Source organism: Mytilus californianus, unplaced genomic scaffold (assembly GCF_021869535.1).
Source record: "Mytilus californianus isolate M0D057914Y unplaced genomic scaffold, xbMytCali1.0.p SCAF_1, whole genome shotgun sequence".
Taxonomy (NCBI): Eukaryota; Metazoa; Mollusca; class Bivalvia; order Mytilida; family Mytilidae; genus Mytilus; species Mytilus californianus.
In genome coordinates this window covers 44,339,404-44,354,309 of record NW_026262581.1, presented here as the reverse complement: position 1 = coordinate 44,354,309, position 14,906 = coordinate 44,339,404, and the positions used below count along the sequence as shown (strand labels likewise).

The 14,906-nt window shown below is 30.9% G+C and overlaps 2 protein-coding genes across 3 annotated transcripts in view; one reads left to right on the top strand and one right to left on the bottom strand.

Moving 5' to 3' along the window:
• The window catches only part of LOC127701873 (protein MON2 homolog), a 226,139-nt gene that overhangs the window by 50,355 nt on the left and 160,878 nt on the right, over positions 1-14,906 (bottom strand). The window lies entirely within an intron of this gene.
• Positions 1-14,906, top strand: part of LOC127702559 (G-protein coupled receptor dmsr-1-like) — a 126,146-nt gene that overhangs the window by 108,656 nt on the left and 2,584 nt on the right. The gene's annotated exons all lie outside the window — the stretch shown is intronic.

The window sequence follows — 14,906 nt, the reverse complement described above, 5'->3', positions numbered from 1 at the left end:
GCATAACTCTAGAACGGTAAAAGAGACGTCACCAAAATTCATGCTTGATCTGTGTTTAGTGGTAATAAGCATTGTGTATAAGTTTCATAACATTTGGTTGAGGCAAACTAAAGTTAGAGACAGAAACGAAAAATTCAGCAATTTTTCCATTTGTAAGGGAGCATAACTCTAGAACAGTAAAAGTGACGCCACCAAAATTCAAACATGATCTGTGTTTAGTGGTATTAAGCATTGTATATAAGTTTCATAACATTTGGTTGAGTTAAACTAATGTTAGAGAAAGGAAACCAATTTTGGGACATAGGGACGTACAGATGGACAAGGGTAAAACTTAATGCCCCCTCTGCTACAGCTGGGGCATAAAAAATGGGAGATATCAAAACATGACGATTTTGAGAAGAAACATAACCAATAGTTGTTTAAATTCAATTGGTTTGTTTATTTTAACTATTTAAAACAAAACAATATAAAGAATGTGAGTTATTCTGTAATGGTGTAACATCATTAATTCGGGCCCAGTCAGAAAGCACATACCAGAAAGTAGTACATATTTAACACAAAATAGTTACTACAATTTGAGCTTAAAATCAGTAAAATAGTGTTTGGACTAAAGCTTTATATGTTTTTTATTGCTTGAAATAGATCATAGAATGAAATTAAGTAATGCTGAAGTCGATATAGCAAGTTTGGTTTTGTTATAGGTGTAACACCACTAATTCGGACCCGGTCAGAAAGCACATACCAGAAAGTAGTACATATTTAACACAAAATAATTCCTACGTATGGGTTTAATCTTTCAAAATATGTAGAATATTTAGGTAATTTTCATATCAAATGAATGCTGAATGACTGGTGATCATTGTAGAACACTTTTTGAAGTACAAAAATGTATAATTTCGAATAATAAAAAAATTGCATGGAATTTAAAAAGGAGGGTACATTTTGCCTGTTTGTCAGATCTGAAGTACCTGTTTTGGTACATCCGAAGTTCCGGGAACCAGTTCTCTCTTATATGCCATTAAAGGTATGTTTATTTTTTCAATACAAGACACCATAAAGTGTTGTTTTGACATGCAATGATTGTCACTTAATTTGAAATTAAAACATAAGAGCTGTGCCTGCTTGAAATTGAGGAATTTAGCATAGAAAGCAATGGGGCCATGAATTAGTGTACTTCCTAATGTAAAGCACAGAATGGTTGATGTGAGAGTCTTGGAAAGTAGAAATTAAACATACATAGTCAATGGTAGAGGTCACAAGATGGTTTGAAAGCCCTCTTTTTCCCCAAAAAATTGTTAGAAATGGATAGACTTATCAAATTGGCACAAACCACAAACAAACAAATAACAAAATGAGAAAAGACTCAAAGTACCGATCAAAATAATAAGAAGTAGCAATATTTTTAATTTTTTAAACCAAAATTCCTTTAATTTCTGAATAATATAAAAACCGAATATGAAACTTAAAAGATTGTCTAATCTTTTCAGCACCATCAGTTATCATGGGAATGTTGCTGTAATAACATAAATGCTTCCAATTTTTCTGCACCAGATGCGCATTTCAACAATTAATGTCTCTTTAGTGATGTTTGAAGACAAAATATTTGAAAATCCAAAAAGTATTAGAAAATTAAGAGCTTATAAACCACAAAACAAAAAGTCGAAAAACCAAGCCAGGTATTTTGTGATGTCTTCCTTGTTTACATGTGTAAATATGTTAAAACAAGTTGTGTAAAGAAATCAATTTTTTAGAATCTGTTGATTGTGAATTGTCTGTTGAATTTTGCCATTTGGTGTTATTTTGTTCTACAATAATGTTTGTGATCTTTTAGTCTCTTTTAAAAGTAATATATTGTGAACAATAAATTAAAACAACACCTCTCAATTCAAAGCAACTAACTAAAATTATCCTCATCAACTCTTCCCAACCTGGTGTAGCGGTAAAACAGCACAACACCAGAACACCAGAACAAACTGTACAAAACAATAAATGATAAAATAAAATATGATAAACAGCAACAAGCAACAACCACTCAATTACAGGCTCCTGACTTTATGACAGGCACATATAGAATGTGGCGGGGTTAAACATGTTTGCCCAACCCTCCGCCTAAACTGGGACAGTGGTGCAGCAGCACAACATAAGAACAAACTATAACAATAGATTGAAAAGGGCTTAACTCATAAAACTTTAAAAAAATATATGTATCTAAGACTAAAGTATTAATCAGTACACATCCAACATCCAATGGATTTAGTATAAAGACAAAAAAACATCACCTTGTGCAATGCCAAAATATAGGTATTGACAGAATGTAGGACCATCAATGTACATAAGTGTATTGCCATTATATATAGAGTTGGGTTTATTGATAACAAAATCAATATTTATACCGATCAAAACAATATTCAAAGATCTAAATATAGTGTTAAATTTGTAACCTTTTATAATAAGTTTATTTATAGGATGGATAAATTTACCAAGTTCTTATCTAGTAACATTTCGGCTCAGTAAACAACATCAACGTAATAATTTGGATGTCTTGTCTCATCTTGTTACAAAAAATATATTGCTTCTGGACATTCTAAAACATACCATCTAATAGGATTATTGCAATTCATTCCTGTTTTTTTGTAGGATTATCTAAAGAGAAAACATTATTGGTACTCAATTCCAAAAGAATATCTCATCAATAAAACATAAAAAAAAATGCTGAAATACCCTTAAGGTACAAGATTAAGTCCATACTATTATTTCTTGATCTGCCTTCCCTTTAAAAGAGAAAGAAAAAAAATTATTTGTAGATCTTGATTCAACATTATGAATTAGCTTCCATGTTTTGGAAGTGACAGTTTATGAGTTTTCAATATATTTTCTTGTATGAAACTGGGTCCTAAAAATAGGATGACAGGCCGACAAACTTCTTATATTCATCATTCTAGATTTTTGCAATTTGATTAACTATAAATCAAACTTCATGTTAAGTAAGGATTTCAACTTAAGATACTGCAAAGCTTGTATGCTTAAAATATTCCATTTCCATTTTTACAACCATTGATTGTCTCTGAAGAACCATAGATTGGGAAACAAAAATAAAAATTGTAACAGCTATCCCAGACAAATCTGATAAATATTCAAACAATAATCAAATTGGCTTCATATTAACAGGCTAATCAGAAAGACACAGTAAATAAAACTAACACATAAACTGGAATATACCCTTGGACCACATGTTCTACAGCCTTCTAAAACTATCAATGGTAGTAAACTTTCAATAAAAATGTATTATTGATCTAACAGGTTATGGCCAGTTAAGTGGACAGCATCAATTAAATCATATGGGGAGGGTATTTATATATCAGCATGAATTATCATTACTATTGACCCTTCCATGTCAATATAGCCTAATACTTCATTATTCTATGGATTTATTTGACCATAATTGCTCCTGAACTTGATTAATTTTCCAAAGAAATAATTACATTAAATATAAATGTACCTGTAAATTGTGTGTGTTAAACCTGATTGTTTAAGGATCCCGATAAATAATAAATATGGAATTCTATGATAAGGGTAGGTAAAATATACATTTTATCTCAATTGAATGACCAAATGAATATATAATGGACAATATAAAGTAATCATAATACATCATTTACTCATTTTTCTGTTTTAAAACTCTGTTGGTTGTTATTGTGATAACCCTTTTGAAAAATGATAAAATTCTACATTTGAAATATAAACAAAAGATTTTTTGCATAAACAGTACTCTTTATGATCCTATAAGTTAATGAGCTCCCAATGTTTTTTTTTAATTCCTTCAACCTCTGAGGGCTACTCATCAATGTTAATCTAGAAAACAGCTTTAAACCCAAAATTTGTTATGTTTAATATATACAAACTATTGCCAATGAGACAACTATCCATCAGTCAAATTGATGTACTTAATTCACTTGAAATAAAGGCTGGGACTAGAACAAAAAACAGTTTTAATAAACCAACTGTCCAGCATGTTCACATTTTACTATACTATTAATGAATTTGAAACTGTTTTCCTTACAAATCTCATAAATATTGTATAACAGCATGATACTTCTTTTTTCACAAAACAAACATTACTGCACTTAAAAAGATAACTAAAAACAAATTACAGATCAAGGTAAAATACAAGATTAGTGACCTTGGTCTTGTGTCCTTTTGTGAATACTGAGCTAAATAACAAGTAACTGCAATCCCTACAGATTAAATACAAACCTGAAACAATGAACTAACATTGTTCTCATGTACTTCAGTTTATCTAGAATTTCAATTATTGTATTCTTAATCTGATGGGAATCAAACCTTATCTTCAAGAAGGAATCCCTATTGCAACAAATTTAATTTGTTTTTCTCAGAAGCCCCATTAACAAACAAAAACATTTCACAGAAAACTAGATAAAGCCATGTAAACTTCAAATAAAAATGAGAGAAAACACTCAAGTGCTCCAGAAACGTTAGCACTTCTTCCTCCACCATCATATTGCTCGTCACAAGTAAAAACCTGGTGAAAAACCTGGTGATAAGTTGTATCGATTGTGGCCCGAGAACACAGTTATTTCGTAGTGCATTTCTTTTAGACAATAAATTCAAATTTAAAAAAATCACACCTGCTCTATCTCAAAAAGATTTTTACAGTGTAGTGTACTACTATTGATACAAATAATATCAAAATTATAGAAAATTCTACCAGCTCCAACTCAAAATATTGACAATTCTGTGTTAAGGGGGGCTAAAATTCAGTTTGACAGCTTCAGACATTCTAATTTTTGACCTTTTTTAACTGGACCAAATCACTACTTAACATAAAGATTCAGCACCCAAATTTTTTTAACATGTAATTTCATCCCCTTACTTAATATCTCACGCATAAAATATCAAGAAATAAATTGGGAAAGTGTATAAAAAAAAATGCAAGTTATACACTGTTCACACTAGGGACTATATTCGTAGACAACCAAAACCAAAGGATGATAACTGTGTCCTTGGACCTAATAGGATAGAAAGATTTGACCAATTTTAATAAAACTTTGCATGATCTAAGCTTAGGAAATTATAAGATAGTTGGCCAAGTTTCATGGCCATAGGATATATATTATAGAAACTAGGGCCATTTTAATATTGAAATTTGGATGTTTATTTTTGACGTTTAAATCAAATGTTTTCAACTGTAAAGATTTTGGCCTAAAAAATTTTAATATTGCAAAAATTTGCTTTTTAAATACTCTTGAATATAATATAATAAGTATTAAAAGCAACGGAACACTCATTTGATTTATCAGATTTATTACAGTTATTCAAAAGTCAAATTTATATGAGCCTGTGCCTGAAAATAGAGATTTTCGAATTAAGGGAAGCCTTACATAAACATGCATTTTTTTCAACCAATTTGAAGTTTTTGAAGTTTTTTAACCAAACATTATTCTTCCATATATATTAAATGTACTTTAAATGTAAAGAAAAGTTACAAAAAGCATACCACATGAGTATAAAATGGTCTTAGGCCATGTAAGACTGAGAATTATTTAGAGTAGATTTAGGCCGTAGCCCATACTTACATATAAAAATTCGTAAGGGTTCCGCGGAACCCAGTGTCTCGCCTACTTTTTCTGTTAATCACAGGCTCAACAAAAATGAGGAAGTAAATCAATAAAAATATTTCTCTTGATACTATCTTTTGATTGCAAGAAGCTACTGTCCAAGTTTGGTAAAAATCCAGGATAGTTTATGAATCTAAATGTTTAAAAACTTTAACTGTAGACTGAATGTAATGTTAACTGGAAGAAAACAAAATTTCCTTCTAGATACTAGCATTTGATCATAAACAAGCTTCTGTCCAAGTTTGGTACAAATCCAAAATAGTATAAAAAAGTTATTAAAATTTTAAAAACTTTAACCACAGAGTGAATGCAGTGTTTCCTGGCAGAAAATCTAAGTCCATTTAAAAGTAAAATACAGAAAAAATGGATTTATTTTTTAACAAAATTTCCTTCTAGATACTAGCTTTTGATCATAAACAAGCTTCTGTCCAAGTTTGGTACAAATCCAAAATAGTATAAGAAAGTTATTAAAATTTTTAAAACTTTAACTACCGAGTGAATGTGTTGTTTCCTGGCAGAAAATCTAAGTCCATTTAAAAGTAAAATAAGGAAAAAATGGATTTATTTTTTTACAAAATTTACTTCTGGATACTATCTTATGATCATAAACAAGCTTCTGTCCAAGTTTGGTACAAACCCAGGATAGTTTAAGAAAGTTATTAAAATTTTAAAAACTTTAACCGCAGAGTGAATGTAATATTTCCCGGCAGAAAAACTAAGTCCATTTATAAGTAAAATACGTAAAAGATGGAATTTTATTTTTACAAAATTTACTTCTGGATACTATCTTATGATCATAAACAAGCTTCTGTCCAAGTTTGGTAGAAATCCAGGATAGTTTAAGAAAGTTATTAAAATTTCAAAAACTTTAACCACAGAGTGAATATTTGTGGAAGCCGCCGACGACAACGACGCCGCCGACGGAATGTAGGATTGCTATGTCTCGCTTTTTCGACTAAAGTCGAAGGCTCGACAAAAATGAGAGGCTATAAGAAATGGAAATTTTTTACTTTTTGCTCATTTCTATGCTAAGATGTCATGGTACAAGAAGTCTAATTGCAAAAGGACTCTTAAATTCAGCTTTTTTTTGCAGACAGTATGGTCTGATGACCAGTTTTTCACTTTTCAATGGAAAACTTGCATGTAGTTTTAGTCTCAATTAGCATATATTTGAACCACTTACTATCCTAAAGAAGAAAATTATGGTAGCATATGAAATGAATAGGGTGTACTGATTATTGTAAAGTTTTTTTTACAGATTTAGTGAAATATTTGTGATGGACTACAGATTTTATGTACAAAGCTCTTCACATTTCACATACATCAAACAGGCCGTTTAACCAGGGACATAAATACAAATATTCTGCACATTTTTTCTGTGATAATCTACTTTTCTCTAGATTCAGAGTTCACAAATGGTTAATTAAATTTGATTTAAGTATAGAAACACAAATATCAGGAACATAAAAAGCTGTCAGATAGAAAGTCAGCATGGCTCTTAGGCATAAAATGGAAACTGCTTTAAAATGCTTATTTTAGCCGTATAATGCCAAAATGGGACATTTGAGCAGAATTTCTGTCAAACAAAGATGTAAATCCTTTCCTTTTATTGAGTTTGACAAATTGAAACCAGCAAACCATTCAGGAAAGTTGCCAAAGTACAGAATCTACATTTACAGAATTCATCTCTTAGGCCCGAGAACACAGTTATTTCGTAGTGCATTTCTTTTAGACAATAAATTCAAATTAAAAAAATCGCACCTGCTCTATCTCAAAAAGATTTTTTACAGTGTAGTGTACTACTATTGATACAAATAATATCAAAATAATATAGAAACTTCTACCAGCTCCAACTCAAAATATTGACAATTCTGTGTTAAGGGGGGCTAAAATTCAGTTTGACAGCTTCAGACATTCTAATTTTTGACCTTTTTTAACTGCACCAAATCATTACTTAACATAAAGATTCAGCACCCAAATTTTTTTAACATGTAATTTCATCCCCTTACTTAATATCTCATGCATAAAATATCAAGAAATAAATTGGGAAAGTGTATAAACATAAAATGCAAGTTATACACTGTTCACACTAGGGACTATATTCGTAGACAACCAAAACCAAAGGACGATAACTGTGTCCTTGGACCTTGTGTTAAGTCATTTTCTGTGACATGTTATGAAGTCTGTCATGAAGTATAAAGTACTATCATATCTGTGACATGTCATGAAGTATGAAGTACTGTCATATCTGTGACATGTCATTGAAGTATGAAGTACTGTCATATCTGTGACATGTCATGAAGTATGAAGAACTGTTATATCTGTGACATCTCATGAAGTATGAAGTCCTGTCATATCTGTGAAATTTCATGAAGTATGAAGTCCTGTCATATCTGTGACATGTCATGAAGTATGAAGAACTGTTATATCTGTGACATCTCATGAAGTATGAAGTTCTGTCATATCTGTGACATGTCATGAAGTATGAAGTCCTGTCATATCTGTGACATGTCATGAAGTATGAAGTCCTGTCAAATCTGGTAATCTGGTATATAGTGTTTTTTTTAAATGTATCGATTAATAAAAGCAAAATAGTGTTTTTTTCAAATATATAAATTAATAAAAAGTCAAAAAGACTATCTTCTATTCATATTATCAAAAAAAAAAAAAAAAACAGCAAAAGAACAACACACAAACAAACACACCCACACACACACAAAAAAAGACCTGCCAACATTTCAAAACGGCCATGGGGGTTTTATGTGCAAGATGGCTCCCATAGTCCTACAAAACCTTTAAAGGGGCCTTCAAATTTATTGGAATGTTGTTAATTTACTTCATCATACTTTAACAAACCTATAGCCATTGTAAATTGATTGTTTTGTTTTAAATTGTGGTCAAAATTGCTCTTTCAAAATTTCCATTTGGGAACTTCCTTGGGGGAAATCCCCAGCAAATAGTGACAGTTGGCAGGTATGCAAAAAAACATAAAAATAATTGTGTTTGTTCAGTGTAAAAGGTAATTCATTTTTCGACACACATCAGATGGCTGTTAATCAGCCCTCGGAAATACACACTGAATACTAAAAGAGTTAACTGAATGCATGTCAGTTTAAGCATCAGTACAATTCTAACTATTAAAGAACAGCAATTTAATCAGGTAAAGTCATCACATATGTGAATGGAATACAAATACACTTCTTTTGTTTAGGATCAATATTAAGTAAGTGCCTTGCCTAAATTTCTGATAACAACTTGTAGTTCTTAGTCATTTAAATCCAATTCTTCATCAAATGTTCTCATACTTTCAATAAAATAAACACCTTTGACATTTGTACAATCAGATTATTGAGCCGCATTGCAGATAAAAGTCACAAATTAGGTCTTCATGATTATGGAAAATAAATAGAACTGAATCAAAAGCAATGTTAGATACCAAACCACAAAGGGATATTCAATATGTACAAACATCATGCCAAAAAAGAGGGGGAAAAAGAAAGGAAAAGTAATGCAAAGGGATATTCAATATGTACAAACATCATGCCAAAAAAGAGGGGGAAAAAGAAAGGAAAAGTAATGAAAAGGGAATGGATAGTAAAATTATGCTCATTAAACGTAAATTAACATTCAATAACTAAATAACTTCATAGAAAAGATTATTGTTATATTATGAATTTCTGTGTTCTCTAGAAAGTACTGCATTGCAGACATTTTGTCTGCAGTAATAGATATAAGATTTTCTAAAATGTAAGTGCCTCCAGACATCATCCCATAGTTGGCCTGGAAAGGAGCAAATTATTCAATCAGTTTATCTACAACAATGGATATGAACAAAAGGCAACTGTAAAACATAAAATTTTGAATAAAATGTCAGTTCTTGCTTATTTTTTTTTTTTTTTATTAAATTTCAATTATAAAATCTATAAAGTCTAATAAAAGTATATGAAAATAAATGGAATTCAAAGAAATTCTGGAATGCATGGCAGACACTGGTCTTTTCCCAAATTTTATTTCTGTACTTTTTATGACCTCTATGTAATATCATTAGTAATTCTCAAACTCATTGAAATTGAAACTGGTAAAAGTTTTTTGATATGGACTCTAATTAACAACAGTTACAAGTTCTAATGAAATATTATCAAGGATCTCAAATATTTAAGCAATGAAACATACATAACCTGTCAATCTTCATAACTCTTAGGACTTTCAAGCATTTACCTGTACTGAGAATGTCTAGAAGAGTACTAGTGAACTATATCAAGCATGATACCATATGCTACCTAAACCAAAACTAACTGATGGAAATCAACAAATAAACATTGACTTTATTAAATCTATTTTTTATGTGTGTCTACATCTTTGATGTCTAGTTGTAAAGAAGTAAACTAAGTATTTGAACACCATTATCCAACAGATTTTCTTGTTTTACTCCATGTTGGATTATTCATAATCACCATTTCAATCTCCAGTACCTTTTACTGTATTTTTCTTAAGTAGGGGTATTTACAGAAAAGAAAAAAATAGTTTTGTGGCCATAAAAATTCATCTGTCCAACATTATAAACATTTACATTTACTGAGAATCTGTTTTTAATGATATTCTTCTGTTAAAGGTAAGGTTACTTACTTTTTTGTTACACTTTACAAAATAAGGAATAAAGAACTAAAAAGGCAGTGCACTAAAACTGTACAGCAAAAAAACTTCAAACATACACTATTTGTCTCATAAAATATCCTAGAAAATAGAAAAATTATTAAGAGTTGACTCAGTTCAAAAGTATGAAAAATGGGAAAAAAAGTGGCCAAACTTAGATGCAAGACGAACATAAATATTGGGTGCTAAAAATTTTATTGCTCAATTTGCACTATTTAAACTTCTGTCAAAATACTTCTTGTAATTTGATTAAAAGCAGATGTGGGGTAAATGAAGCATCTGTTTACTCTAAAGTCAGTGGTGAATCCATAACTTTCATAATGGCTCTGAGGCCAAAAGAAAAATAAAGATTAGGGGTGGGGACAGGTGGAGTACAAAATCAGAGGAATGTACTAAAAACATTTCTGTTATAAAGTTTGGGCTGGAGCCTCTCAGCCCCTCATCATAATATTTTTTTTTTTACTTAAATGATTATGATTTAACTTAACCAACAAAATGGGCAACATAGTGGCCAATGTTAAAATAAAAGATTATACTGAAACGGAAGCAATCCCAAAGTGGAAACAAATGCGAAAAAATGATTTTCTAGTATATATATGTATAACTAAGAACTCCTTTTTGAGAAAATGGTTGGACACCACTTGTATGTACATGGTCAAAAACTATGTTTATGAAAATCACAGAATTATTTTCTATGAAACACATAATCAATGCCACTTTCAAATTCATCAATACAGAATGATAAAAAAAGAATCAACACTTAAGGGATATTAAATGGCACTTTGTTTTGTCAAAATAGCAAAATTTAAGATGATTCAAATATATAGGAATTCCCTCCCACCCCCGTTATTGTTTATCTGTATATCTGCATTTTTCCCAAACCAATAAGCAAGCCTATCAAAGCTAAGTTGAAAATAGCTTGGTAGTTGTACAGGCTGACAAGAATTTCTGAAAATCTGCATTAATGGAAGATTCTCTGTTGACAGTTCTCTTCTTCAGGCAGCTTAAAATTGTTTTATTGAGACCTGAACAGTCTTTAAGATATTAATTGATTAAACCAAGAAAGAAAATGTCCTTATCAATTTACTTGCCATAAATAGAGATTAACAAAAGAATTTTAAAAAAAACCAATTGGACGGAAATGTAGGGTACAAGGTTTTTAAGTGTAATGCTGGTGTAATTTCGATATAACTAATACATTCATTAGTTTTAAAACAAAATAAAGAGGAAAAACATCCTGTTGAAATTGGTATGCAAAGACATCGGTCACAATATAGAATCAATGTTAGTTTTTATAAAAATGAATTTCCTCACATCAAAACATTAATGGCCATTAATATTAATATTTGAGATATAAAATGTTCTTTACTTCCACAAAATGAATTTTATCTGTTAAATAGAGGAGTCCAAAGATAAGTTAAAAGTTTAAAGGGCTGTTCTCATGCAATCTTCCATTTCTATCACTTGTGAACTCAACAAATTCTTTTCAATAGGTTCTTCAAAATATTTGCACTAACTTGGAAGGTTTCAGTAATAATTAAATATGATGTATAAACAAATTGGAAGATGGATATACGTAACTCAACTCGTAATAAATTAGTTCAACTCATTAAATAAAATGCTCCGCTGGGGAGCAGCTTCATACGACCGCAGAGGTCGAACCCTGAACAGTTGGGGCAAGTATGGACACAACATTTAAGCTTGATACAGCACTGAATTTGGATTGTAATTAAATATTTGACACAGCATAGGTTTCTGACATAGAATGAATGTGGTCTAAGAACTTAAAAATTTTTAATTTATCTATTCAAACCATATCATTATTATTTGCTTTTGTATATAAATCAGAAATAACCAATTTAAAATGGAAAAGTCTGTTAAAGTGTGTTTTCTTCAACTTTCCATCCGAATGTATTATGTTTATAGTACCCTTGTACTTATAAATTTTCTCTATCTTTTTAAACTTTGAACTTGTTCAATCTAACATTCTTCTTTATTAGTATGTTATTTAAATTTTTTAGGTCATATCTTTTTATCCATTATTCATTGCAATCAGAACATTTGCTTATCTATCTGCAAGTAGATCTTTTTTTTATATCTATATGCAAGTAGATATTTTTTTTTTTATATTTATTATGCAAGTAGATTTTTAATGCATGATAATTAACACATTCAAACTGTGATCATGGGTCATAGTTATTATATTAATTTCAATTTAAGCCTTGAAAGGAAGTATAGACCCCTCAAATAATTTTCAAATTATTATTTTTTTATTTGTCCTAAGACATTTAAAATCATTTAATTACCATCCTTTTATGATTATTTGTTCAATCTATATTTTATTTATATTCTTTTAAAAATTTACATTATTTAAAGGAAAATAACTTAAAACTGGATAAATCAAGGGAAGTAACCCAACATTCATTTTAAATACACAAAGTTTTATTACTCAACGGCAGTTAGCCTGAGGTAAAAATCGTTGATTACCAGTATGTTTGACACCCAAGGTGACAAGTGAAGCCATATAATTATGCATGTTAATTGATTTACAGGTAAAATATAACTTCAGGTAATGTCAGTTGCACCAGATATGTTGGGCTGAAATTTTTCATTCATGAAATATTTCATACACGCAAGGATTTGTATAGTATCACTATACAAATCCTTGATACACGGGATTTTTTTGTCTTCAACGGGAGGTCGGGAGGAGACCCCTGAAAACTGGATTATTGTACTCCCGTTGGGAGGTTCATATGTATGAGTACAATTTCAGAGAGATCCATACACTTGAACACAAGTTATTGTCTGGAAACTAGAAAAAAATGCTTGTTTTTTGGCCCCTTTTTGGCCCCAAATTCCTGAACATTTAGGGCAATTACCCCCAATCTCAAACCCAGCTTTCCCTTTGTGATATGGAACCTTGCAGTACAATTTCATAAAGATCCATACACTTACACACAAGTTATTGTCCTGAAACTAGAAAAATGCTTGTTTTTTTTGCCCCTTTATGGCCCCTAATTCCTCAAATTTCTAGGGAATTACCCCCAAAATCAATCCCAGCCTTCCCTTTGTGGTATGGTACCTTGCAGTACAATTTCAGAGAGATCCATACACTTGAACACAAGTTATTGTCTGGGAAACTAGAAAAATGCTTATTTTTGGCCCCTTTTTGGCCCCTTATTCCTAAACGTTGTGGGCAATTACCCCCAAAATCAATTCCAACTTTCCCTTTGTGATATGGAACCTTGTAGTACAATTTCATAAAGATCCATACACTTACACACAAGTTATTGTCATGAAACTAGAAAAATGCTTGTTTTTTGCCCCTTTTTTGCCCCTAATTCCTAAAATTTGGAGGCAATTACCCCCAAAATCAATCCCAGCATTCCCTTTGTGATATGGAACCTTGTGGTACAATGTCAGAGAGATCCATACACTTACACACAAGTTATTGTCCTGAAACTAGAAAACTGCTTGTTTTTTGCCCCTTTTTGGCCCCTAATTCCTAAAATTTGGAGGCAATTACCCCCAAAATCAATCCCAGCATTCCCTTTGTGATATGGAACCTTGTGGTACAATGTCAGAGAGATCCATACACTAACACACAAGTTATGTCTGGAAGTTACAAAAATGCTTATTTTTGGCCCTAATTCCTTAACTGTTGGTACCATAACCCCCAAAATCAATCCCAACCTGCCTTTTGTGGTATTGAACCTTGTGGTAAAATTTCATAGAGATCCATTCACTTAAACTAAAGTTAGAGTGCGAAACCAATGTGTCTTCGAACGAAAAAGACCGACGACGACGACGCCAACGTCATACCAATATACGACCACAAAATTTTTTTGCGGTCGTATAAAAAATTACAATTTAAAGATTTTGTTTTAGCTGTCGACTTTTCAAACCTCTAAAGTGGATGATCTCACTCTGGGGTAAAATGTTCAGAGGGAGATATCACATAGAACTTATGTCTCTTTGTTTATGATTTTGTTTTCTTACTTAACTTTTACAGTGAAAATCCAATTTTTCAGTTTAAAAAAACACACTAGGTGGCTTATATCAATTAAACAGCTTTTTATAAAGAAATAATGCAGAAAAAAGGGGAATGATGAGAAAAATTTCCAAATAATAACAAAAATATATCGAAGTTTCTAGCGATATCTGGAGAATTGACAATTTTGTGATTGAATGTTACTTTCTAATCCAAGTGGAAAATAACATGATAAAAATTTGACCTCATTTTCCCTATGTACTGCCGAGCTCAAGTGTCATTTCATACCAAAACATGAGTATGTACTTAAAACTAGAAAAGTAAAACTGTTGTTTTATCATGGATAACCAATAAAAAAGGAAAAACAAAAACCCTTACATATTCTAGCATTGTTTTGGTCATTGTATCAGTATACTATATATGAAAGATAGCCTGTATAGATTTCCATTTTCCATGAAAATGAACATGAAAAAACAATTCTGTACTCCTATAAATGAAGCAATTCACATACAACAATTTCTATGATAATGGGTTTATATTCTTAAAATGTTTTGTATTCATTATGAAAGCGATCAGATGGATCTTGGGCATTGTATTTATTACTTGTGTAATGAGACTTTATAAAG